Genomic DNA, 26,935 nt, shown 5'->3' on the forward strand with positions numbered 1-26,935 from the left:
TTTTTTTTTTTGAAATGGAGTCTTGCTCTGTTGCCCAGGTTGGAGTGCAGTGGTGCAATCTCTGCTCGCTACAAGCTCTGCCTCCCGGGTTCACACCATTCTCCTGCCTCAGCCTCCCAAGTAGCTGGGACTACAGGCGCCCGCGACCACGCCCGGCTAACTTTTTGTATTTTTAGTAAAGACAGGGTTTCACCGTGTTAGCCAGGATGGTCTCGATCTCCTGACCTTGTGATCTACTTGGCCTCCCAAAGTGCTGAGATTACAGGCATGAGCCACTGTACCCAGCTGACAAAAAAAAATGTTTGGAAGATGAGCAGTTAACAAGCCTGGAGAACACAAGTGATTTCCCTAATTTCTTTCAGGATCTTGACAACCCATTTCTCTTCTGTACCTGGGTTCTTGGCATCTTACTTTTATTATAGTTTCACTAGGGACAACCTTTGTCTCTTCTGTACCTGGATTCTTGGCATCTTACTTTTATTATAGTTTCACTAGGGACATGATTCATGATCATGAATAAAAAGAAGTTGGAACCCTAAGCCCAATAGTAATGAAAGGTTTCCTGTAAATGTCCAAACAAATGTATCAGGACTGTGCAGGAATACACCAATGATGTTTCAATATACTTAAGGCATCAATACTACAGACACATACCCGTTTTCCTGCCTAAGATCTTCCACTGGTTTTCCATTTTTTACAAGATACATGATCCATAAGGCTGTCCAAAAACCATGTAACTCTACAAAATCTTCTGCAACAGCACACACAATATTCTACGAAATACCAAAGGACTTACAGTTTCCTGTGTGTGTTCACCAGAGAACAGAGGACAAAAGTAAAGGATGCACTCTTGCCTGAGAGGTGTCACAGGGTGTGACCTATCCTCTGCTAAGCCTCCCCTGACCTCCTGGAAGAGTGAACACTCTCCTCACCAGAAAACCTCTGACCCATAGCTTTCTTATCTTTCAGCGCTTATCTAACAATCTTAGATCTCTCGTTTATGTAGGTGCCTTCTCTGCTAAACTGGAATCATTTCTGAAATAAGAAACTCTAACAATGTGTCTGATACATGTTCATAATAATAATAATGAATACATGCATCAAGAATTCAGAAGAATTGTGTTATTGCGAAGATTGTATTGAGCTACAAAAATAATTCCTTCCATTTGTAAAACATCCATTGCTTAAGCGGTACGTTCACAAATCTTATACTTTACCATTAGGTCTGTCAAGATACTTTTAACTTCAACTTCAGGTTAAGAAAAGTGTTAATAGACTAGATTAACTAATGTGATTAACTAATTAGAATAACTAGTTGAGAGTTTCAGAAGTTAATTAACTTCTCTAGGCTTCAGTTTTTCTACTTATATAAACAAAAATATTTCATGTAAGTCTCTTTGAAGTCCCTCTAGCTCTATAGCAAGCAGCCAAATGGAAAAGTATAAGCAGCCAAAATTGCATTGTTGTATTAGTAAATGAAATAAGGATCAGATAAACTTACAGAATGAGAACTGTCATCATCTGTAGGAGTTGTTGGTTTTTTCTGCAAATCCTACGGATGACAAGAAAGAAAAACAGAGAGTTTAGAGAGGAAAGAGGAACCACGAAGAAAGACCAAGTAGTTGCAAATAATACCAAAAATAAAAACTAAATTTAAAAAATTGAGAATGAATAAGCTTAATTTATACTACCTAGGAATCTCTCTCTTTTTTTTTTTCTGGAGACATAGTTTCACCCTGTCACCCAGGCTGGAGTGCAGTGGCGCAATCTCGGCTCACTGCAACCTCTGCCTCCTGGGTTCAAGCGATTCTCCTGCCTCAGCCTCCCAAGTAGCTGGGATTAGAGGCATGCGCCACCACGCCCAGCTAATTTTTGTATTTTTAGTAGAGACAGGGTTTTGCTGTGTTGGCCAGGCTGGTTTTGAACTCCTGACATCAAGTGATCCGTCCACCTCTGCCTCCCAAAGTGCTGGGATTACAGGCGTGAGCCACTGCACCCGGCCTAGGAATCTTTTTTCACAACAAACATATAGGACACTTTTTTATTCAAGCACATGGAATTAAAAAAAAATAATAATCTATCATGCAACAAGCCACAAAAAAGCTTCAATACTCCCCCTAAAATCAGTATAATATAGACTTATAGCTCTGATCACAACACAATAAGATCAGAAATCAAAACTAAGATTTAGAAATTCCATGATCTATGTTGCTGGAAACAATAAAACATATTATTTAAAAATGAGGGGGTTTTTTGGTTAAAGAGAAAGACATAAGAAAAATTGTGAAATATTTACAGTTTAATAACAATAAAAGCTTAAAGGTCAAATTTTGGAAGTAAATTAGTACTAATGAAATTTTTTATTTTAGAGACATTTATCAGAAACTGAGATTTACATAAATAAGTTAAGTGATTGATTACTCAAAGCAACAATAAAACAGTAACCAAGTAAACCAAAGAAACAAGAACCAAATAATAAAAGATAATAGAGGGATTTCCAGTTAAAAATGGGGGATTAGATGTGTGCCTTTGAATTTACCCCCCACAGAAACCCCATAAAACAATGGTAAAAGGATATTTCAAAGCATAAACTTATAAGGACAAAGAGAACAGAGAATGGGAGAATAGCAATAAAACTTCAGAAGATGATAAAAAAGAATGAGTATTAAATGACTTCGTGAACTAAGAAAGTGAATCCGAAACTGGCAGCAGAAATCTGGGAAATTATTCTAATGCTTTGGCAAAATCTTCCCAAGGTCCAGATAGTTTTAGCACCATATGGCTCTGAAAGTGGGGATAAGGTGAAACCAAACAAAACCAAAGAGGACTGGTTAAAACTGTTTATGAAATCTATCTTCAGATTCCCTCCTCCAGTCTGTGTGACTTCTACTCCATGCAACAATAGAACTGGAAGCTTATTCTCCAGACATAGGAAAACAGAGATTCTCTGACCTGGGGGACATCAAGCCTAGTGGAAAAAAGAAATGGCATACTCAGGATAGGGGGATTAAGTGCAAGTTTGCATACTGAACTTTGAGATCCCTCAGTTACCAGAGTGCTAATAGCTAGCCTCATGCTATCTAGGTTGGAGATCAGAAGATCATTATCTGGAAATACTGATAAACCAGAGAGGGAAGCCCTGAAGATAATGGCATTACAGGCTCTGAGCAGCCTAGCCAGCATAGGCTATAGGGAAGCCCACAGTTGGCAAGTCCCAACCATGAGCACAGAGCTTCTAATTCACTTTTCAAACCTCCACTCTAAACTATGACTAGGTACTGGGAATGGAAAATATAAGAAGCAAGTTGGAGGAAAAGAGATGAAACTATGATTAATATTTTTAGAAAGATGAAAGAAAATATTACATCCATGAATCAAGAATAAGATGCCGTTACAAAGGAACAATCAGAAAACATGATAAAGACCTTAGATATTAAACTTACAATGGTTAATATTAAAAACACAATGGAAGATCTTAAATATACTGTTAAGAAAATGGAAAAGACAAAGAGCAAACAGACAAAGGGATGGAGAATAGGAGAGACAGTATTCTGAAATTAGAAGATTAATCACCAAATATCAGCTAAATTTATTTCAACAACTGCAAAGACCCATATATATCTAAAACGATATTGGCAGGGAAAGGAAAATCATTGTACCTCGTGATAACTAGGCAGCAGCCGATGCTACTGGAAAAGCATACAGAACCCAGGAACAGTGCCATGTTTGTAGGAACTAGCTATTTGATATAGGTGGACCACTAACTTAGTCAGAAAAGGAAATATACAAATATTGTATATTTTTCAATTTTTGAATATTATAATTAATAAGAAATGGGAAATGGGAAGACATGTTAATTTGAATCATATGAAATTGTGGATATTTGACTGTTTTGACCAACATAATGTCTGTTTCATGAACTTCAAATTAATGCATGAAATGATTAATGTTTGCCTATGAAAAAAGGAGAACAGATGCAGAAATGGATTAAGGTATATGGCTAAACAAAAGAAAAGTCTTGTGGATGTACAATAAGCTCTGAACTGGGAAGAAGAATAATTCAGTTCTATGCACCAATAGGTGACGATGATGCAAGGTTTGTAGACCGGCTTACAAAGTCATAACAGATGGAAAAATTACCACGATGGAGCTCAAAGTAGTTATGTTAAGAAACTCAGCAAAAATCTGAAAGAAAGAAGACAGGCGAGATAAGATATGAGAAAGCTGTCTTGGAAGAGAAAGAAATATTTAAAAGATGAATACTTATAGCTATGAGAAAGTGTAAAATTAGGTTCAGAGAACAAAAATAATCAAAGCATAAGACTTTGAGGACAAAATGAAAGTTAAAACAATTTTTAATAATTCTTTGGGATGTTCCCAAAACAGAAGAAAAAGACTGACTGCCATCCTTTCCTCAAAGAGATAGTGCTAACAGTGAAAATAAGGCACATGTCCAACACTTTTTTACACCTCCTACCACCACTGCCATTATACTCATCATCGTGTCAGACACATACTAAGTTCACAAAATGTGGTTAATAGAACCTAGTGGGAGGGGTGATCTTAAATGATTTAATTTTTCCCCTTAAAAGGGATTTTCCTTTGGATTGCACAGTTTCTTAAACTCCAGATTTAGAAAAAGACATAGATTTCATCTATTTTTCTGGATAAGGGTCATTATTCCTGCCCTCTTCAACAGACACTTGCAACAGTGAGAATAAAGCCCATAAATTACATATATTAGACTTGACCATGATGTGATATATCTTCTACTTATAATTTAGGTGATCTTATATAATGTGCTAGACAGTTATGTTATCATTATTTACAGAACCTTGAATGCAGCAGTAATCATCAATCTAAATGCTTATGCATTATTTTTAAGGGAGAAGCACAGTGATCTATTAATATTTCAGGTTAATGTACATTGAGTGGGATGAAGGGTTTAAACCAGGAGATAGAAATAGAGATTTCTCTGCAGCTTCAACAACTATCTCCTGAGCACTTTTCTACTCCCCACCCTTCCTTGGGCCACTCTTTCTCTACTTCGGTGATCCAGTAAGTTAACTTCCTCAAATATCCATTCACAGTTAATCCTTTGAAATTTTCATGAATGAAGTAAAAGGTGTAGTAAATTACTGAAGACATTAATTAGGCAAGCAGCATGAAATGTTTGCACATCATCTCTCAAATAAAGACTAAATAGTTGTTCTTGACATGATCCACACCTAAACTCAACTTCATTTTCTGTTTCAATAGGTTTTAATATTTAACTTGCTCAAATTGTGATTTGTCGATATAAATAAGAAACTTGTTTACTCTCCCTAACTGAAAGAGGAAACCCAAATACTCAATTATGTTCTATAGTAAGAATCTATGAATCATTGCATAATAATTGAGGCAGGTGTCTTCGATCAATCTCAGAGTTGCTGACCATTTGTAGCACGAGACCAAAATGAAAAACTAGGTCTCTAGCAGCTCTCTGAGTCATCTTAGTGGGTAAACAGGGTTATCTTGATTGAACTCACAGAGTATCTGACCTACCCGAATGTCAACATGTGTTGAAAACCACTCCTCAGCCATGACAGAAAATGCAGGTGCTTCATAAAACCTGTTGACTGAATCAAATGAGTCTACCAATTGATATTATTTACACCATTTTTGCTCTCCTTAACCGCACAGACTCTTCCACGCCCTTCCTAATCTTTCAGATAAATAATGATGCCCCAAAATAATGTTAATTCTCTGAATATCTGCCATAAACATATTACCTAAAATACAAATGAATTTATGGTTTCTTATTACTTGAGGATTTTCCTGTGCCATTTCTTCTTACATTTGTACAGATTTTCTTTTCTGTGTACAAATGAAATAATTAGGTTCTAGATCTACATCTTTGCAAATTACAAAATGGTTTTCTAGCTGCTTTCAGAGCCAGAAAAACAAGTTAGGGAACAAGACTTTAATAAGTAGAAAAAAAATTAAATATATTTTTAAAGGTTTTCAATTAAGCTGTCATTAATGAATGAGTATTTAAGATACGATTTATGGGGTGAATACACACACACACGCACATACACAAACGCAGGATTTGCTAATTACTAGCTGTATGATCCTTATCCTTGGCAGTATACTGAATCTCTCTAAACCTTAGTTTCCTGGTTTATAAAATAAAGATAATAACAATTATTTTATGAGGTTGTAGTGAAGTTTAAACAAAAGAATGGACATAAAGGTATTTTTTCATATTAAAGTCCTATATAAATGAAATTAGTGTTTGTATGCACTACCTACTCTGAGTCAAAGGCAAATCTTTGAGTTTGGAAAGAATATAAGAGGAATGTAAGGTATATTCTCTTTACACAACAAACTTAATATTCATTTGGGGAAGAGGAAATAATTAGAAAAAGAATTGAGATTGCAGAAAACTAAGTTGTGTGACCCAGGTTATGTGTGCAGTAACAATTCTAAGAAGGAAGGGTTTAAAATGGGCTGGAAATTATGACCATTTTCTTTCCAAATGGAACAGGCTAAGCTTTGCCTGAACAAAGCAGCAAAGATATCTAACAGCTGCTTGCCACTCTCTGTTGCTTAAAATATCAGAGGAGTATGAGGTTTAGGCAGCTCTGAGTCATCTTCCTCCTAACTTGGTATTTATTCAGGACATAGCTCTAACCCTGATGACAACAGCATTCCTGACCTATGAGCTGCTCAAAATGCTAAGATGGTCCTGAAGGTGAAATGGACACCTCCTCCCCGTGCAGTCAGCTGCCATTCCCACTTGTGCTTCTGCAGCCTCCTCATTTTGTCACAGTGTTTGTTCTAAATGAAAAAGCTCTGGACAGCTGAAGAAGAGGAACTGAAGCCAAATGAGAAATATCCTAGATTCTCTTCTTATGACAATGCTCAAGACTCACAGCTGAGGCAACTGTAGAAAGAACTGGAGCTTGGGCTTAGACCATGTGACTTTGGTAGCTTGTATACCATGAATGAAGCCCAATCAATTCAATTCAATTGTTCAAACTCTATGCAGGTCTGTTTTGATCAAAGTCCTGTAACTGTTAGATATACAAAACTTATTAAGGGAGAATAATGAAAGATATGGAGTGATAAGACAATTTTACATATATTTTACGTGTTCTCATCTCATCCAGTGGTATCTGTAAATGGGCTATGTAATCAACATTTTTGCAGATGAGGAGGATAAGGCCCAGATGGGTTGGATAACTTGTCCAAGGTCACACAATTTATAAACTGCAGAGGGAAAATCCAGTCCTAGAAAATCCTGGCTCTAAAGCCTGTGCTCTTTACACTTACATTGTCAGAGGGAGAAATCTGAACACACACAGAAGTATTTTTTTAAGAGGAGGGCTCTGGATACAGAATATTTTCACAATTCTAGACGATGGGGTATTTTCACAATAGGTGAATTGTGGAGGAGTAGGCTGGAAGGAGGTTGAGGCCATATGTTGGAGAACTATGCGAAAGATCACCACTTTGCACTCAATTATGTAAACACTGAGGAGTCACCAGGGGCTGACCAAGTATGAGGGAGTTCTGGGTATGGACAATGAGGGGTTACCCTGTCTATAAAAAATTTTAAAGCTCTAATAAAATCCAGTCATTCTGATTCTAATCATCACTTCCTGCCGACATTTCTAAACAATGAAGTGATAAAATACTCCTCCTCAAAAAAAAAAAAAAAAAAAATCATTTCTGGTCTTAGTTTTAAACAATTGCTGCCATTAGCATCGAGTTTTAATAATACATTGCATGGTTTGAATTAGCACATTTTTATTTTTTGTCCTTTATTAAACATTGTGTTCAACATAGAAGTTAATTCAGCAAATTCCCAGTTAAACAATTGTTCCCCAAGCGTACCCCACTCAGCTACAATCATTTAGGATAAATGGGGAAACGTTGGCAATTGCCTTGGACAGACATAGCTGTGATTCTGAGTCAGAGAAACAGAACTTGAGTTACTGTGGGATCACTTGGAGTTTCCTATTTTCATTTAAATGCAAGTATAACATTTTTTATTTGATAGGTGCAAATTTTAATTCATATATAAAATACCCCAAACTTGCACAGTCTTTAGAATCAAAATCACTTCTTTTCATTTGTTGTTTTAAAACAGAAGATTTAAAAATTATATTGATTACTAATTACTATATGAAAGTAATTTCATCACAAAGTGGGGGGTGTTATACAAATGGTCCAGTCAAGGTGTCAAAAATGCTAGGAATGCCACTGGAAGTCACTGAATGTTTTTGATGGGAGGGGTCACGAAAGAATGGTTAAGATGAATCATAAAAGACATCGTCATTATAGCAATCTAGGTTATGTATATATCTAGTTACCAATATGTTTTCCTAGAGAAGAAAAAAAACGTGGAGTATAAGTTGTCAAAAGCAATAAAAAGTATTAAGTGGTGGAGCGTATTCTGGCAGAGGTCCTTTAGGCTGCTGCATTTTCATGGTAGAATATCAATCCTACCTCCAGCTGGTCAGTCCTTGAAAGCAGGCAGTTCTCATTTTTAACTGCCAGCAGAGAACACGACCACTTCAGGGAGTCAGTAGAGAATGATTCAATTTGGAAATTTCTGTCACCCAATATCTTGGGAAATGTCAATTAAGAAAATCATTATTTAGGTTTTTTTGTTAAGGACACATGGTTGTCATAACCTGTATTGTTGTTTACAATATTCAGTGCACTTCCCTATGGGAGGATTGCACATCCCTTTCTACAGAAGACTGGCCTGGCCTGATGACTGGTTTGCTTCAGTCAGCAGACGTGATGACTGTTCTGGGCCAAAGTTTTAAGAGCTACTATGTGGTTTGCTATGTCCTTTCCCTCAGTCTCTGTGATCACGAAAGCATGAAGCCTCTATTCACCCAGGGTTCCTTAATAACTACAATGAGCACAGTCCTTTTTTAACCCATTATGAACATGTTGCCTGAACAAAAATTAAATATTGTAGTTTTAAGCAATTGATATTTTCTGGCACAAACTAGCCCTACCTAATTGATAGAGTAGTCCTTCCATTTGGGCAGATACTCTCAAATCTATTCCCAAATTCAGATGCACTAGAGGAAATTATTTCATAGAACTCCTGTGTAAATATCAGTAGAATTGCTTTTACTGAACTACATTTGATGTGAAGATTGTTCATATTGAAAGACACTGTAAACGCACCTTCATGAAACTCAAGCTGGTCCACGCTTAAGAATGTTGTCATGAACGAGAGGTATTATGCAGTCATAACTTGATGAACATCCTCAAGAGGTCTTTGCCTGTATTTTGCATTAAGAATTGTTACAGTTCTCCTGAACAGTGTGAACTATTTCTGTCACCTAAACACTATCTATTGTGTACCTGATCACCTACCTAATCTATTTCAGGTTAGTTGCCAGGAAGCTTAGGTCCAAATTTTTGGCAAGTGTGCAAGTGTTTGCAAGATCTGTTTTCAATTTAGTCTTAATTTTAACTCTATTTTATGAATCTGGTTTCGTGTTCCTTTCTTAACAATTTTTAACTGATATGTTGTATTTAATCTCATTAATCTTTTCAAATCCTTTAAAAAACAAGATGTGGATATAAATAAATATTACAGAGAATATCATTGCCATGTGACTGACTGTTTCTAAACATGTGAATGTCCTCAATCTACGTCAAGTCGCCAAAATTGCTCCTAAGAAATATCACAATTTAGAAGACACTCCCTTTAAGCCTGAGCCCTGAATAGCTCATGGCCATGTCAAATTGAAGAGGTTCTTATTTGAGAAAAAAGTTCTGCCGGCTGCATTTGCTTTAGTAGTTTTTGTTTGCTTGTTTGTTTCCAGAAAACCTTCAGGGTTCTAATTTTTTTAGCTAATTAATATAATTCTTATACTTAATTGAGCTCTCCTTCCTACTGAGTAAACTAGGCACTATTAAATTCCATAAAGCAATGGAAGACATATTCCTAGGCTTCTGAAATTTTTCATAGGCTAGCTGGGGAGGTCAGTAACTAAAGCAACAAACAAAAGCAATTCAGAAGACACAAAATTTTTCTGGGCCAACTATGGACCCAGGGGCTGGGGAAACTTAGAATAAAGGGGTGGAATAAAGGGATGGTTAGTGTAAGAATAGAATTAATTGGAGGAGGCTTTCTGAAGGAGGTAAAAGTTGAGCCATGGCCATTCATCACTATTCCCTCAAAGCTTCCCTTATCACTTTCCTCTCCTGCCTCCCTTAAACATTAAAAAAAAAAAAAAAAAAAATCCAGCAATTAAAATGCCTGACTCAGGGAGACTAAGAGCTCAACCTTATCCCATACCAAGGAGCTATCTGAAGTTGGGCCTCAGGACCCCTAAGGCTTCATGCTGGCTTAGGTGCAGATCTGCCATTTGTTGACAGACTCTTTCCCAGCACCAAGTATGTTGGGGTCACTGGGAAAGAGGAAACTTATGAATAAATTTGAAAAGGGGTCTGGAAATGTAGATGAATGCCAAAGGAGTCCTTTGTGAATAAAATTAAGCAGTCATTGCCATAGAGGACAAATGTTTTAACTGACTCTGGTCCACACAGCCTCCTAAGGCTTCCTCCAGGAGGCAGAGGCATGGGTCTGTACTAAATGGCTTAATTTTCTTAATCAACTATTTCATTGTGGGTTTTAAATTTTATTCCCATGCCTATTTTTTTTTCCATTTTGCCATAATACAGCCCTAAGTACCGTGGCAAACATTTGACAGTTTGCTCAGCAGGTGCTGGGCTCTGCAGAGCTTGCCTAGCTCTACCTTTTATTAATTGGGTTTCAAAATGTGTTCTTGTGTGAACAGAAGCTAAGATGGGACTATTGTACCTGTCAACAGGAAGCTGGGTGAAATAAAATATTTGGAATGTGTTTTAAAATAACTCATTGTGTGCTTGATTGGTAGAGAGTGTAAAAGACAAATATTCTTTAATGTTGAAATAAATAATCATGCAATCAAAATGGCAATAAAATTAAAGAAATGATGGGTTTGTTCAATGTTCTTCAGTATTTGATTACAATAGCATTCTCTTTGTGCCCAATAGATTATGCAATGGTTAGATATTTCTTAAAAACCATTTTAATAAAAAATCTAGAGACCTGGGGATGTAGTAACTACTTTGAAAACCAACAAGTAGGCCTCTGTAAATACGTCTGGATGTTTCCAATTTAATTTTTATCTCCATTTAGAAGTTTTTTTTTTCTTTATCAAGAAAAGCTCTAGATCCGAAATTTCACATTCCAGCTTTAAAAAGCTCTGCCTAGCCTTGGCCGTCTGAGGAATATAATTTTGTTTTGGTAAAGCAGAAGGATCTTTGTGATTCTTTTCCTTTTTTAATATGTGTGCTTCAAATTAAATTAACTTTAATGACATACATTCTAACACTCTCATTTAGGGCAGGGGATCAAAGGGAGGTGAAGAGCGAGCAGTAAAAGTCGACCAAAAGCTCGGAAATATGTCAGGCCCTCTCTTGTCATTATCATTGTCATTTCCATCATTAGCTCTACTCAGCTATAAAATAGTGAATGGTGTCTGTCTTCTCCCGAGGGACTGGGTAGGCAGTTCCCCTAAAAAGGGTTGTGTTATGAAGTTTAAGTATGGTGAAAACAGAGATGAAGCCATAACAATCTTAAGGTGAAAGGCTGAAGAGATAAAGAAATCTTTATGTTTGTTTCCAATTAAAGAAATAACATATTGTTATTGTAAAAGTCTTGAAGAGTCGTGAAAACGAGGAAGATGTAAAAAACAAAAAGCCCCTGAAATTCTACTCCAAGAAATGACCACCGATCGGTCTATTCCCTCGTGAACTTTCTTACATGCCTCCTGCACACACACACCCCCTCCACACACACACACTCTTACACAAACACACACATATACTTTTTTTAAAAACAAAGATGTAATTATATCAAGCTATACACACAGCTTGCTTTTGCATAATTGTCATTATAAACAAGGACAAGATTTTTGTTTGATGGATAAAACTGCCACATCCTTTTAATGTCTGCCCAGTATTTCTCCAAAGGGATGGAAAATAATTTTTAATCCAATTCTTATTGACAAATTTTCATGATGTTTCTAATATATCGCTATTACAATTACTTGGGTGAATATTTCTGGAGAATAAATGTCTAAAAACAGAACTATGGAGGGAAAAGTTTAAAACTTTGCTACATAGTTCCAAGTTACTGTGCAAAAAGTTGTAACAATTTACACCCTTATCAGCAATGTATGAGAAAATACCCTATTCCACATATTTTTAAGCTTTGCTAATCTGAAAGATAAAAGTGTATCTCATTATTATTTAAATTTACATTTTTAGCTGCATTGAGGTAATTTATACATTTACTTGGAATTTTTCCAATACTAAGTAACCTCACAGAGGAATACAGTACAGCTTTGTATTTATTAAGTCCTCCTTCATGATTGTCAGGAAAGTTATTTTATTTTTCTGGTAGATGTCTTGCAAATAGCTTATTAAATTTTGATGTGCTATATGCTTTTATTACTGATGAATTGGGATTGTTAAAAATTATATTACCAAGTGATTTTGCAAATCTAAACCTATTGGCATTTAAATTTATTTTATATCTAGCCACTTCCGTGAATTCTATTAGTTTTAGTACTAAAAGTTTCAGTTTGTTTTTTGTTTTGTTCTTAGGTAGACTATCATAATGCTGCAGGTAATAAATTTTGCCCTTATTTTCCAATAAATATGATGTAATCACAATGGTCATTCTCATCTAATTTTGGAATTCAGTGAGAAACTGTCTAGTTTTTCACTGCTTATGATAGTGTTTTATTTTATCATCTGTTTTGGGCCTTAGACCACTTTGAGAATCTAAACAAATCTTTCTTTCTCTCAAAGCACATGTGCTGCACAAACAAGCAAAATGTTAGTATATTTTTAGTTGATTCATACACCCCTTGAGACCGATGAACACACTCACACAAAACATACCACAGGACAGACTCAACTGACATAACTGAAGTTGCTTCAACAGAACTGGCCAAAAAGAACATTTCCAAGTAGGTGAAGGGTGTCAACTTCATGCAGCAAGCATTTGTCCAGTTCTCTTTCATTAGGGGTTCTAGTTACCCAACAGAAGGGACAGCTTTCCAGTGCAATTAAAAACAGACATTCTGCAAGGCAATGGCTGTAAACTCTCCTTGAATTACTCTGTCTATCCAGAAAGAGAGGCAGATAAGTAAACAGAACAACATGAAAGTGATATTAAAGATGTGTGTGTTCTGGATGAGAGCATACCTGGATACTGTCTTTCATCAACTGCAAGATGTTTAACAGAGAATGTGTCTTTTGGAGTAAGACTTAAAAAATGATATTGAAGACACAAAGACGTTCAGAAAAAAAAAGCAAAGGTAGTTTGGGCTGATGTATTTTTAGAATGATAGGTAGTCCCTTGAGCTTGGAACACAGAAAAAGTGCAAGATTTTTGGTGCACTGTTGGAAATGACTTTGTTTTTATGGTATCCTCAGCCAAAATAACATAGTGTTACAAATCTTGCAAAATAAAGATTCCTCAGAAACCTCACAAATTGCATAACTCTTCAACTATTCTGTTTCAGGGTAGGAACCTCGTAGATATTCTCAGTATTACCATTGACTTACCACTTTAATCCTTTTGTTTCTTTCTTATTTAATTGATCCAGAATATGGACTGCTGAAAATGCCTGATAGCTCTCTCTGTCTGGTACCAATTTCAGAAACTTCTGGAGGAATGCACAGTGGAAGTTGTTAGCAGTAGCTGGAAATTTGGTGTGAAAAAGCCAGGTTTGGGGAGATTTACCAATAAATATCAATTATCTACTTTACATCCATACACAGGAAAGTACATGTCTCTTGGGAATATTCACTCATCTTCTATTTACCACAGTTAAGATTCTTGGATGGTTTGTCCATGAACTGCATGCCTCTTTTCCCATTGTTTCTACCAATTCATTCTCTTTCTCGTCTGGGTCCCTTCTATATTAAGATTTCCTCCATGCTTTTCCCCCCATCTTCACTATTTCTAAGCAATCTTTAGGACTAGTCATCAGATCAGTTTGCACACCAAAAGTCTTCCATATTTTGTTTGTCCTCCACTCTCAATTGAATCAGAATATGGAGGGTGGGGTTTGGCAGAGAGGGGTTTATGGCAGACATCAGTACTTTTTAAAGTACTCAAAAACGAATCTCATGAACAGCCACCACTGAGAATCACTGGAACCAACAGCATCCCTCATTAAATCCTCATTGTAGCCCTTTCTACTTCTTTCCCTTGTTCTGCCACTTGTTTCCAAATATGCTTTGAGTCTCCCTTTTTCTAGTAAACAGTCAATAGTCGCATTCTGCTGTAGAAATGACCACCATTACACCAGATTTTCTTATAATTATGAATGACCATGAGTTTTCACAATTAAGATGCTGAAAGCATACGTGAAAAAGAAAAACATCTCCAATGGAAATACAGTTTCCTGTGATTTTTTTCCCCTCCTTTATCTCCCCAGTGTAAAATTACTGAATTCTATTTGTGCCTTGTCCATTCACCATTTGTTACTTCACCCTAATTTATGAATTCATGTGATGGGCAACATATTTAGATAGTATGATTACAATGGCACTGATACAGGAATTTTGATGCTCAAAGCATATTCAGGAAAGAAAATGTAACAATAATGCTGAGGAATTCCTAAAAGAATTTCTCAGGCCTTTAGAAAATGCTTATGTGTAAAATATTTCCTAAAGTATTCCATCTTATAATTGCTAAGATACTCTACTGTGAATGCAAACCACATCTATTTGATTATTTTCTTCTCCTCGTGTCCTTAGTTGTATCTATATCCTTTCAATCAGTGTTGCTTTAGTAAACTCTTTGTTAGTATTTGTCGAACTATCCTTAGAAACAGCTACCTTCCATTGTGTTATTATTGTAGTCATATCCTTAAAGTGTATTTATAATACATTTTTCACAGATGATCCTAAAACAAGCTGTAATTAAGTATATAATTATAGTATATATAGTAGAAGGATTATTTTTAAAAAATAAATGCCAAGTAGCTTGTAAGGCCTCTGGAGAATTCTGAAATACACAAAACAAAAGCCATCATAAACTTGCTCTTTTTTTTTTTTTTTTGTCCAGACTGGCTCTTTTTAGTTCTTCTGTCTCCTGATTCCACATTCACTAAGTGTCACACAGTAGATGACAACTGGATTCATGATACGTGTGGTGGTAGAGTCAATCCTTTTTTTTTGGACTGAGTTTTGCTCTTGTTGCCCAGGCTGGAGTGCAATGGCATGATCTTGGCTCACCGCAACATTCAGCTCCCAGGTTCAAGCAATTCTCCTGCCTTAACCTCTCGAGTAGCTGGGATTACAGGCATGTGCCACCATGCCTGGCTAACTTTTTGTATTTTTAATAGAGACGGGGTTTCTCCAGGTTGGTCAGGCTGTCTTGAGCTCTTGACATCAGGTGATCTGCCCGCCTCGGCCTCCCAAAGTGTTGGGATTACAGACGTGAGCCACTGCACCTGGCCTGAGTCAAACTTGTATGTGTTGACTTTATCAGGCTATCTTTCTCTTAGTAGATTAATAATTTCATGGAATAAGTTTCAGTTAAGTGATAGTGCTTTAAAGGCAATATGTTTCCCAAAACCAAAATGTCATATTTACACTTTAAAGTAACTTAAAGCAATTAAATATTATAGTCAGTCAGAAACAATTTTTCTAATCTCAATTGATATCATGCCTACAAATAGTATAAATTTATTTCCATGCAAAAGCTCTTCAATCCTATACTAAAAACTAAAACCTGAGCTCTATTTTTGGCTTAGCACTAATTTCCTGCTGTAAGTCTTTCAGTTTCCACATTTATGAAACCAGCAAACTAGAGAAAAATAAACAGTTGTGTCCTTGAAGCCTAAGGACCTCAGGAATTAACGAGTTAATAATTTACACACTGCACATGTTCCTTAGGGGGAAATAGCCTTCATAACACACCGCAAGTATAAAGTTAAAATAACTAAGGATGATAGAAGCAGTGAACTCCATTTATTTTGTGATGTGTATGGCATTTTGATTCTACAAATTCTGCCTTAACATATGGTAGCATTTAGCCAATACTCCTAATAATATTTATAAGTAGATTGAGAATTAGCTCACAAATACAATTCAGGAAGTTTATTCTGGTGATTTGTTTTTCATGTTCTGTGAAATGAATTGTATTAGAGGTCAGAGAAAGGGCCTTAAAGGGGCACTTCTTTAATATTTTCAGTGAAGTTGAAATATCGCAATGAGATACACACAACTGGCATCTCCTCTGGGAGTGAAATGCTGTCACTTTCTGCCCAGTTAGCCAAATGGTTGCATAATACGCAAAGATGGAAAAAGAGCAAATGGTCTCTCTGTTTACTGTTTTTCATTTTTAGCCATGGAAAAGAGGTAAACAAACTACTGTATGTGAGGACAAAGCAGAAATCGGAACCTAACTCCATAGCTGACTAAATCTGTTCTCACAGATCATTGCCACACAAATGCAGTTCCTACCAGGTGTACTTAATTTGATCCTGCAAACCCTTAAACATTTTAGTGATTTAAAAAGAAGAGAAGAAAGAAAAATAACTATTATCAGTCAAGCTGAAGGCAGTCAGCTCTCAAGGTTGATATCAACTCCCCAAACACATCACCAAATACCTTCATATCTCAATTTTCTCCTCCACAACTCACCCCTCATATTCCAGCTACCTCACCCACCCCTCCCCCGACACACAGAGAGAGAGAGAGAGAGAGAGAGAGAGAGAAGCAGATGGAACCACATGACTATCCCAACAATATTGGAGTAAATTAACAACTTAGAAAAGGTTAAAGAGGAACCATTTGGGCTGAATAATTTTTTTTAAAGAAATACAAATTCACATATACTTTTCTAGGACACTTTCCTAAGTCTTTGCAAAACTTCTATTTTAAAAAGGAATGAAAGTACTTCATATTAAGGGTTTTTAAAAGTTAGTAATCATTTGAACATGTTTTTAATTACAAAATGCAATTAAAGTTTATTTGTGACCTACTAAAGAAGCTTCCTGAATCAGAAAAAGAGAATGAAAATGCTTGTTAAGGAGTCTATGCCTTAGACATCAGAGCATTCTAGGATTTTAAGATGGAGAATTCTCTTACAAGGGAAAGACTGTTATATTAGGTGTGACTATGTCAGAAAAACATTAAATTTTTCATTTTCTCCCGAAGGGGAAACATTTTAATTCAAGTGACTAAATTTTTTTTTTTTTTTTCACTCAGCAAGAGATTCCTCAGTCCTCCCACACTTGTAAAGATTTTGAGATTTTTACTTCTCTCTCTATGGCAATAAGTTGTCTATCTCTAATTTTCACCTAGCTTACTTTTTTCTTTTCCAGTGAAGTTTGGCTTAACTCCCCTTTTTAGAATGTGTAAACAAATACATCGATTATTATCAAACCTATTTTAACTAAAAATAGCTAAGTTCATATTAAAATAAAACATATACACCACAATACTTATGTGTCAATTCTTAGAGCATTCATTTTCCTGACAACTATACATTTTCTTTACACTATAGACACCTGAGGATGTATGCTACGATATGTATTTTGCATGCCTAAAAGCACCCATATTATAATGAGTGTGTTCATTCTACTTTCCCCAGAGAATAAAAGCACCTAGAACATTAGTGGTGGAGTTATCAGATATCAAAGAATTTCCCCATGAAAAGAGTCTGGTGTCATCTGAAAGCAAATCATTTGTGTCCTTCCACTACATAAGCAAATAAGGCCTCTGGGCAAGAGAAATAGTTTTCCTGACATCCAGACGGTAAAGCTCATTCACTTCATAAAGCATGTTTCTCCTATTTTCACAAAATTTTAAGAATGCTAGCTATGTGCTTCCCAGACCATAGCAGATTAGAAACTGCAAAAGGAAAAGAGATAGAACTGAGTAATAGAGTAGGCACCCCAAGAATGGCAAGGATTAATAGCTAACAGAAAAACTACTAAAAGAAGACAAATAAAATATAGTAATTTGAGATAATATAAAGATTTATTGAAAAGGTGAACTGCTTCAAACTTTTAATGGGCCACAAGTGCATTGGTACATTTATATTTATAGTTATACCTGAGTCATAAAAATAGTTATGTTTAATATACCATTTAAGGTGTTTAAGAAAGCAGAGAAATTTCAAGTATAATTATGTTTCCAATAAAAATAATTCAATTTTTTTAAAGGTTTGAAGTTCAAAAATATAACTTTCAGATATTTAGGAAGTTTAGTTTTGCAGTACACCTTCTTTTCTTGCAATCATAGAATTAAATGAGGTATTGGCATAATGTAGCTTTAAAGTCTGACTATTTTTGTTGAAGTAAAATATTATCAAGAGTTCAAGTGAAAGACTAGGAGAAGTTTTATCTAGAAGAGACTAAGCCTGTTGTCACATTGAAAATGTTTTCCTGGTCACCAGATAAATGCAGTGAATAAGAACAGATTTGGTCAACTGTCCTGATTTCATTGTGTTTTACTAAATTAACAACGTTCACACTGAGAGGATAAGAGCTGAGTGAACCCCTAAGTTACGGGGGTTAGGTAAGATGAGAGGATGCCTTGCTGCCACATTTATTTCCTTGTTTGTCGAGATCTTGCATTTTTCTAGTCCCAGGAGATTCTTAGTTTTAAAAGCCTATGACACATTTTAGACAATTCACTCATACATAAATGCATGCATGCCCATATAGAAGTGTAAACCATTTCTGGTCTCATATTTTTGCAAGGGGCAGAGAAGGAGGAGATTGAGCTGGATAGTAGTGTCTAGGTTAGATATTTTAGGAAGCATGCAAAACTGGTTAAATATGAGTTTTCTTAACCATAGCAATCTGAAAAAAAAGATTTAGCTAGCTCATGAACCCAATCCATAGTCAACATTCACTAGCTGTTTAATTTGGCCATGTTTCTCTCAGATGAGACACCTGGGCTGCTGATCACCATTATCCCATTATCTCACCATTATCCCATATTGTGTGTATTTAATCCCATCATGTTTTGTGGCAGAGTGGCAAACTAATATCACAAAATACCAGTAACACAATAACACTTAATGTCTATTGCTCAAATGAGGGGAATATTCAGTGCAGGTTGGATCACACTGGCCAAGCTGATGACTTAGATCTGATCCAGATGTCTGAAGTCATTTATAGCCAATTCTCTAGTCTGGCCAATTAGTCTTAACATTGAAGCAATTGACTTACCTGATGACAGTCTGAATCAACAGATAGTTTATGACCTGAACTTCTGTAATTATTTTAATAGCTTTTTCATACCCTTTTTATTCTATTTATCATAATAGGAGCATTCAAAAGGAGAACCTTCACTAAAGGAAAGAGATGTGAAGTTTTTAAAGAAATATTTTATTAAAGGAATCAGAGACTTGCCCTTTGAAGAACGTCTATATTGAAAAACGTCCACATGCTTCCAAAAGGAAGCACATTAGTTTGGAAATCTTTTGGACTCATTTTCACCATTTCGAAGTATTACTATCTCTTAAATTACAACTTGTTTATTGCTTGTACTAAGAAGACCTTCAAACATCTCAAAGATTAATTTCCTCTTCATTATCTTGCTATTATTAACAATGGGAACTGAAAGAGAAGTTGTTCCTATAATCCTGAATTTTTCCTCACTAATAGGCCAAGGATTCTTGACTTTGAGAGGCCAGTCTGCAGCAGAAATGGTGCCAGCCCGTGGGCACTCTGCGTTCATTCACCCCCTACTACAGGAGGGTCTCTCAGAATCACCAACATTGATGACAGGCAAATGTCACGACCACACAGTGGTGGTCTAAGAAAAAACATGGGATAAGGCAAGTTTTTGTGAAGAAAACGGAATAAATAAGTTGTTTTAGTTCACTTAGCTAACTAAAGAAACTCTGACTCAATATTAAACTGCTATACTTTCAACATACCATTGAGAAAACCAAAGAAAATATTGCCTGGGGAGATACATGTTCAAACCTTCTCGTCTGCAGCTGCTATCAATTATTCTGCCCCAATGTGACCAGAAATCTCAGTTTTCAATAGAGAAATATGAGTTGTAAAAGAATCCTTATTGGCCACCCCTACATTCCCCTCCCCACCCCCACCTCTTGATTCTGTTTTGCTTTTCAAACCTTTGAGTGTCCACATACTTTGTATCCTAGCCCACTGGGAAGTTAGAAAAGCAAACTTAGTTAGTTTTAGGGCACAGGAGAGGTTTTGTGGCTTTCAGAGATTCTCCGTTGGATTACAAAAGCTCATAAAAGGGTACCTTCACCCTAAATGTTATATAAACAGAGTTCTGACGGTGTGTGTGATTTACACTCTTACTGAAGATCTTGAATCTTCTTTTTCTCCATGCCGGAAGATATAGAACAGTTAACCTGATCATTTTTTAAGAGATGTGTGCAAATCATTGAGGCTGGGATCCCGTTTGTCAACCAAATTGTCAGGAAATAATTTATTACTGACAAGAACAAAGTGTGCAGCTGGATACCCCAAACAACGGCATGCTAAATGAGCCAGAGACTTGTTATAAATATCTTCCCCAGGACTGCATTTCCTATAGTCTAAAATTATTCTAGAAGCAGCATGGTATAATGGAAAAAAGAATAGTCCTGGGCCTCGGGATGTTGGGGTTTTCTCTTAGCTGTTCCAACAACTAGCTTTGTTATCAAGTTATTCCACGTCCTGCTTTTTGTAAAATAAAATAAAATGATGAATGTGTATGCTCGATGAATTCTGAATTTCCTTCAAGCTCTAAAATTCTATATTGACAACATTGATATTTTACACAGGGAATGTTGCCATTCAAATGCTATACAAATTAATCTATGCTCACACAAAAGATAGGGAAACAGAATTTTTTTAAAGAAGCAAATAAAGGGCTGTTTTAAAGTAGCGTTTTTGATTTCTGCATGCATTATATAATCAGGAAATTATTCTTTTGGTGCAGATAGTACGGTAAATTCAAGAAGTGAAAAGAAGTTAATAACAAGAAGAGACAAAATAATTAGGAATTAAGACTTCACTTTGGCCGAGAGCAGTGGCTCACGTCTGTAATCCCAGCACTTTGGGAAGCTGAGGCGGGCGGATCACCTGAGGTCAAGAGTTCGAGACCAGCCTGACCAACATGGAGAAACCCTGTCTCTAATAAAAAAAATACAAAAATTAGCTGGGCATGGCGGCACATGCCTGTAATCCCAGCTACTTGGGAGGCTGAGGCAGGAGAATCGCTTGAACCCAGGAAGCAGAGGTTGTGGTGAGCCAAGCTCATGCCATTGTATTCCAGCCTGGGCAATAAGAGCGAAACTCCATCTCAAAAAAAAAAAAAAAAAAAAAAAAAAAAAGACTTCACTTTACAAAACAGATTCTTAAAAATGAAATGGTAATAAACTAAATCTCTCTTCTTTAAATCTCCCAGCCTTTTGCTTTCATTATATTTCTCCTTGTTTCACAGTTTTCTGTGTCTCTGTCTTCTCTTCTAGAACATAAGCTGCTGTATGGCAGAAGACCTACTTTATTCGTGTTCAGCCCTTCACAGTGCTTTGCCTAGAAAGGCACTCAATAAATATGTATTAAATTAAATTATGTTTTTAATATATTGGATGAATATGGTAAATACTTAGCTGAAGTAATCAATCCAACTCAATTTAGCTTTTTGTAAATTCGAATTTTAGATAAATCCCTAAATTCCCTTCCCTTATAAATGACATGGAGGATTATGGTGTCATGTAGAATCTGTGAAAAATCTAACCAGTAAGAAAAGAGTGTTCTTATCTTGAAAGAAAGAAAACTATCAAATTGTAAGTATGTAGTTTTATTCTGATCTATTAGAATTTCTCTATCACTCATTCATTTATTTATTCATTCATCATATATTTAATGGGTATCAGATATGTCCTACCTTTGTTTATACCAATATAAATAAGATATAGTTCTTTCTCTCAAGAGTAGAGTATTTATGGTCTACAGAGAAAAAGCGTCAATTACAGTACGGTGGGATAATTGTGGTGATACTGATATGCATACAATGCATCGTAGCATGTAACAAGGACACCTGAATGAATGTTGAGGATCATTGGAAGCTTCTCAGAAGAGGAGTTGGCTAAGCTGAATAGCACAGGCCAAATTTAGGTCAGTCAGGGCAAGGGCCTAAAACCTGTAGAAAAAGCCATTGGAATTTTACATTTATTTAAGAAACTTTATATATCACTTATAATATGCCAGGCAGGCATTCTTCTACTTAAAAATAGTAACTCTTCTAATACAGGAATCATAAGAGGAAATGATTATTATTCCCATTTTACAGATTAGGAATCCTAGGCACAGAGAGGATAAGTAACTTCAAAGATCAAATAGCTAACAGGTGGCAGTACTGGGATTTGAACCCAGACATTCTCAGGTAAGAGTTTATGCTCTTAGCATTCCTGATTATATGCTGCTGCTCTAAGGCCAGAGGCTAGAGAGCCTGGCTCCTCTCCCCTCACCTCTTCCCCATTTATTCCCTATCTCAGCATTCTATGTGTTTGATTTTGCAACACTTTGCTTATCTGCGTCCTTGCATGCTATCTCATGCTGTCTGTCTTCCTTATTACATTCCAAGCATTGCACGAACAAGGACTCTGAGAACTCATTGAGGGGTTTTAAGCAGGAGAGTCATGCAGTCATATTTGTACTCTAGAAAGAGCACTCTGAAGTAGAGGAAAATGATGTCATTTTCAGTATAATATCTATGATTTATCTGATGTTAAACTGGAGGTTTCCGCCCCAGCACATGCCAGAGTGTGTAGATAGACCAAGAAGCAAAAATGTTTCATAGTGAGTGACTGAGGTCTTTTAGATGACACTTAAATGCCTCAACCACATCAAAGGTATAAAAGGGCCTATCATTGGAGATTAGAAGATAATTTTTGGAAAGGAGAGGATTTATCTGAAGAGGCCTTTGCTCTGAGTCACAATCACCCTATCTCGGCTCCAAGGGAGTGGGAGACACCCCTAACCTCCAGCCCATAAACTCAAAGAAGAATTTTCTGGAGAGAGCAATAGCAGGTGCTGGACCCTCAACTCATGCCTGTGAATAACAGCTTCAATAGGACTACTCCAAGAACTTAATGTTTGTCCTCTGCAGTTTAGGTTGGTGTCTGAATCCCACCTGAAAACCTACAAGACACGAGATAAGCTGATTAACTTTTCTGACAGGATGCAAAGAAAAGAGGCTGTGCTGAGAAGGGGTGGCAGGTTTGGAGTCCTTGAAATCCAGAATGTGTGAGTGTGGAGCAAGGACCTGGATGAGGCTGTGCATGAGATGCACACACAGAGCTGAACCAGCCAAGGCTGCCCCAGGTCCTTCTAAGAGGAATGCCCAGGGAATCACTCACACCTTGACAGAAGCCCGAGGTTTTGCTGACTGCACAGGGCCTAAGGAATCAGCCTAAGCAGGAAAGCACAGGTGATAGACCCTCGCTGATCTGGGGGCAGACAGGAGGAGGGGGTTTCCGAGAATGAAAGCATCCGTGGTAGAATGAGCCTGCTTCACCTACCTGCCAAGTCCAGAGAGAAAGTGATGCCAGCCACCAGGTGAGTGCCAGGCAAGTGAGAACTCCCCCGCCACCCTTACAGATTAGAATGTGACAATGTCTTGAGACTTAAAGTAATACCTTTACTTCTTCTTTATGATCTGAATGTGACCAGAGAATTTCATGGAGACTACCATTCATTACAAAGGGAAGAGCTTCCCCAATCGAATCCATTTAAAGGGATAGTGAGGGACAAAAATAAAGATGCCCTATGATTACATTAGTTAATCATACTAGAGATACACCCAAGGTATCCTGCCCCAACCCTGTCAAAAGCCAAAGCCACGACCTATAATATAAGAGCTTCAGAAGCTCCAGCCACCCCTCAAATTGCCCGGGAAATCCCAGGTGTCACTCTAAGGTATTCGTAAAGCATTTTAAGTTGGCGCGTTTCCTACAGCAAATTGCCCCATTCAACCAGGGGCCTTGAAGCCTCAGCGTTCTCTCCCAGTCTCAGCCTGAGGGCCTGACACAGCAGCCTTCTCCAAGAGGTTATTACGAAGGACTGAGGACACTCACACCACTTTCTGGCCCATGCACAAGGAACAGGACTTAAGTCACACATTGCTGGACCTGCAAACCCACGCCAGGCCTGCCTGCATCTTCAACCTCACCTCTTGCCACGTTGTTTCCAACTTTGTTCCCACAATACAACTACTAATATTACTCACAGTTGCTTCAACAATGGAGAATTTTAGCTCCTTTACACTTGATCCTCCTGTACCCTTGGCCATTTGCATTGCTGCTCCTATATCTAGAACCCTCTCTGCTCCAACCTGCCTTTTATCTGGAAGTGAGTGTGCGATTATGAGCATGACTCCTGCAAAACAGGCTGGCTCCGAATCAGACTTCCTCTATTAAGTATTTTTCTGACCTTAGGTGAGAGACTTAATCTTTGTAACCTCAACTTCCTTATCTGTACAATGAGGATAGTAATATTATTTATCCCATTAGGTTGTGCTGAGGATTCAATGACATGAACAAAAAATATTTAGCCTATGGCCTGGCATGTTTAAGTACTCAATAAACATTTCTTGAACAAATTAAATAACTGGGCAAGTGGGCCCTGGTCTATCGGGTTTCCTCACAATGGAAAGCTATTCCCTCTACCATCTGCCTGGAAAATTCTTACTGACCTGCAAAACCTGGACCAAGTGACTGGGTTCATTATTGAAAATGCATAAACTCATTATACTGACATCTTGATTTCCAAGATGCATTAAGTGAGAAAACTGCAAATTGGCACCTCTGTGAAAGAAAATTATCACAGTAACTTTTGTGTTTCAGAAAGAAGGGGAAATAACATGTAATAAGTATGTGTGTGCATTTATTGTTTAAGACTGTAATTCAATGTGAACCAAACCACTAGGTGACTCAGTTAAATTTATTTAAAAATCCATTTTACCAGAAAGAGAGGAGGAGAAAGACAGGGAAAACAGAATTTGCTTTGCGCCAAGCACCAAATTAAACACTTCATATCCATGAACTGTTGTGATCTTCACAGTCCTGCAAGGCAGTTACCATTTTGCAAATGAGAAAACTGGAGGTCAAGGGTCAAGCAGCTAGTAAGTATAGAGCTGGAATTCAAACTCCCCTAGGAGTTGCAAGCCCTTCATCCTTTCAGTCACACAGTGTGGCCTCTGTATAGTACCAAGTTTGGTGCTTGACACAGAATGGATATGCCCGACTTCTACTTCATCATTATACTTATTGATAAAAACATTCAACAGTATCACCCAGTACAGAGTCTTGTTGCAAACCAATAGAGACCCGCTGAAACCGGACACAAATTGTTTTATGGTGGTTCTTGGATACAAGTCTTCAGCCAGTTATGAATTCACATAAACTCACCATATTTTATTTCCATGTATTTCTATATGTATAACCCAACACTTCATTAAATTCTGCACTGAAGGCTATAAAAATGCAATGAATTTATTTTGGCATGAATTGTTTTAATAAGTCAATGCTGATTTCTAATTATTACTACTTTCTATGTTCAATACACGCAGTCATGAAAACAAGCTGATAAGCTTAGTATAATTTTCTTAAAAGTTTTTAGAAAATTGTCTTAAGGTCACTAGCTTCTTTTTATTTCCCGCAGTCTACTTAAAAAAAAAAAAAAACTGTAACAACACTAACTTATATCTATTTTTCTAGGGCAAGGGGGAGACATTTCCCATTTTCCATAGCTTTCCATATTTTGGAGAACAAAACAGATTTTGCAAACCAAATATACAAAATTTCTATGCTATAAAAATGAAATTTTCTGTTTAGATACTTAACACGAGTTAAAGAAAATGAATGTTTTCCTACCATCAGGTTACCAATCTTGGGCTTCAGTCCCATCATACTGGTGATGTTTGTCTGCTCCTTTCAAATATGAAGATCCTGGATAGAGAAGATATAAATACAGTCAATAATTATACATTCTCTGTGATATATTTTTAAGGTAACACTATCTGTGCCAGGACCAGGTCTCCATTACTCTACTTTTTCTGAATATTGCTTTTAAAATCATTTTTGTGTTAATCAGTATTTTTCACAAGCCTCAGATCATTTCTAGCTTTATACTTGTTAAGAGCTTTGAGGTACATTTGTTGTCATTGTTATTGGTCTGTGATAATGTGTCCCTCCTCCCATCTTATTTATACACCCTTTTGAACTCTGGCATCAAGGACGAGTGAAGTCATACAAGTGAAAATATTTCTGTAAGCCAATGTTATTAGAGCCTTAAATTTAAGTGACATGGTCCGATTGGTGGAAGAACTTAGGGTTTGAAAATATTATAAAACATCGTAACATTAGCACATCCTTCTCTGCTTCCCTTTCTCCTGTTTTTCATTCCCTGTAATTCATGAATGATGACACTAAGAATTAATCTTCTAAACAGAGCCTATCAACAGAAATATTACAGTGGGAAGAGGGTATCTCTGTTTCTATAACCTAGACACTCACTCATCAGATGCTTGTAGACAGGGTCACTTTTATAATTGTCAGCTGGGAAGTCGGCATGCCTTTTTCAGAGGTGGACTAATTTGTTTTGAAAACCAGATTTTGGACGAGTCAAACTATAGGGCAGAAGCGAATCATTTGCAGGGCTGGGAAGATTATTTGCTCCCCTGGGACCACTTTTATCTGCTTGTCCTACATCTTCTTGAGTGTCATATGGGATTCAGTTCATCATCCTTCTCTTGTGAAGAATCTATGTTGAAATTTGTATAAAGGGAGATCAGTAGGAATTCAGTTGCTTTAAACCCAGAAAGCCATCGATTTGCTTATTTAATCTTGTTCAAA

General features: G+C 36.7%; 1 long non-coding RNA gene across 1 annotated transcript in view; it reads right to left on the minus strand.

The window, feature by feature from the left end:
* Positions 1–221: 221 nt before the first annotated feature.
* Positions 222–26,935, minus strand: part of LOC101020778 — a 57,928-nt gene continuing 31,214 nt past the window's right edge. The window contains exons 2-3 of the long non-coding RNA XR_002521743.2: positions 25,955–26,029; positions 222–1,552 (exon numbers count right to left, since the gene is read on the minus strand). This is a non-coding gene — a long non-coding RNA (uncharacterized LOC101020778). The remainder of the gene's footprint in view (positions 1,553–25,954; positions 26,030–26,935) is intronic.

The sequence above is a fragment of the Papio anubis genome, chromosome 6 (assembly GCF_008728515.1).
Source record: "Papio anubis isolate 15944 chromosome 6, Panubis1.0, whole genome shotgun sequence".
In the NCBI taxonomy this organism is placed as follows: domain Eukaryota; kingdom Metazoa; phylum Chordata; class Mammalia; order Primates; family Cercopithecidae; genus Papio; species Papio anubis.